This window comes from Dromiciops gliroides, chromosome 2 (genome assembly GCF_019393635.1).
Source record: "Dromiciops gliroides isolate mDroGli1 chromosome 2, mDroGli1.pri, whole genome shotgun sequence".
In the NCBI taxonomy this organism is placed as follows: domain Eukaryota; kingdom Metazoa; phylum Chordata; class Mammalia; order Microbiotheria; family Microbiotheriidae; genus Dromiciops; species Dromiciops gliroides.
In genome coordinates, this window is record NC_057862.1 from 376,263,158 (window position 1) to 376,264,913 (window position 1,756).

Genomic DNA, 1,756 nt, shown 5'->3' on the forward strand with positions numbered 1-1,756 from the left:
ACTTATAACATTCTTGATTCCATGAACCCATAACTTTGGCCTAATTGCAATTTGTTCTATAGTGTCGGACAGCTATACACACGTTTTCCCACTAAAATAGCCTTGAAAAAATGTTTATGGAGCATCTATTTCATGCAAAAGAATCTATTATGTGACTAATGCAGAAAAAATGTAAACATCAGTACTGGGACTCAAATACTCATGAAGATATGTACATGTAAATGACATGTACATGTAAGTGACATGCACATGTAAACATGCATATACGTGTAAAAGGATAGCAATATTTAGCCATATCTATGTGCAAATTAGAGCTTAAAATAAATGAAATGGAAAATTGCTTTGGACAAGAAACACTTCACAGAGTACATGGTCCTTATGATCATAGATCTATAGACTTATATCTGTAAGGGGCTAAAATTCTAGCTATACTGTCTAAAATATCTAATGAGTGGTTGCCAATAAATTATAAGCTTTAGCAAGAGTTAGACTTTTAAGCATTTATTAAGGAGAATAAGAATTTTGTAAAGAGGGAGAGAAAGGCCTAGATTCCTCTATATATTAAAGGGAGAGAGCATTCCTAGCTCTGCACTCTGCCAGAGTCCACAGCAAAGAGAGTGAACCAGTGCGCCAGCCTCCCCCTTCCTCCTCCCACAAGCCAACTGTTACTTCCTGACGCCAAAGAAAGCCACATGGTCCTGCCCTCAGAAGCCCTCTCCTCATGTTGGAGCTTTCCTACAGTAAGTCTCCAGCAGGTGGAGTCATTCCAATAGTTACACATCTGAAGGGATAGAAAGAAGATCTGAGCTTGGGGTCCCAGGAGCCAGCTGGTATTGAGCTCATTTGGGGTGATTTGGCAGGGCCAGAACAGCAGGTACCACACATTGCCTCTTTCCCCACAATCAGTGTTGGTTTTGAGAGCAAAAATGAATGTTGGAATTGTTCACAGTGAGGTAAATCCAAATACCTGGGAAAATGAAAAGTCTTGGTATGTGGCTGTCATATACTTTAGGACTTGGTTTGCTTTATGTTGCCTTGATCCACATTCCCTTCTTCAGTTGCTCCTGTTGCTTGGACCTTAAGAAATATTATATATAATCTGGGAATGTACATGTCTTTACATGCAGTAAAATGAACACCTTTGAAACCCCCACTAGAGTAAAACCAGGTTGCTAACTCACAGGGAACAACTGGACCAGGGAGTACAGTTTACTTCTTCACAATTTCTTGAATAATTCTACCTTTTCTTGAATTTCTACACCAAGTCTGATTCCAACCACTTAATCTTAAACACAGCTCCTTTCCTGAATGTGCTAATTCCCCAAACACCACAACTGCCCAGTGTTTGGATCTTTGGTATTAATAAAAACTAAACAGAAAACGTGAAACTGAACCAATCTGATCAAAACTTTGTGACTGCTGCTTTTTATACAAGTAAGGTAGCATGCTGTGCTTGTTTATTTTGTAATGTTCAATGGGAAATTTCTGCATTCAATGTCTAATACTTGTATGTGATAGGGAAAAGCAGATTTTGATGAGAAGATGCCTCTAAGTATTTAACACAGTTTTCCAGGAGGCACAATGTGATTGACAGTACAGTGAGTGCAGAAAAGCTCTGCACAGAGACATAGGAGGCTTGAGGATTAGGAGTAGCTTAGTTTATCATGAAACAGCACGATGTAGGAAGAGTTATCCAATCAGTCACAGTCTGAAGTTGAAGTACGTTTCTGTGTGAAGCAGAATCATCCTTTACAAA

General features: G+C 39.0%; 1 pseudogene; it reads left to right on the forward strand.

Moving 5' to 3' along the window:
- Nucleotides 1–926: 926 nt before the first annotated feature.
- On the forward strand, nt 927–1,373 carry LOC122738927 (annotated as a pseudogene).
- Nucleotides 1,374–1,756: the final 383 nt, after the last annotated feature.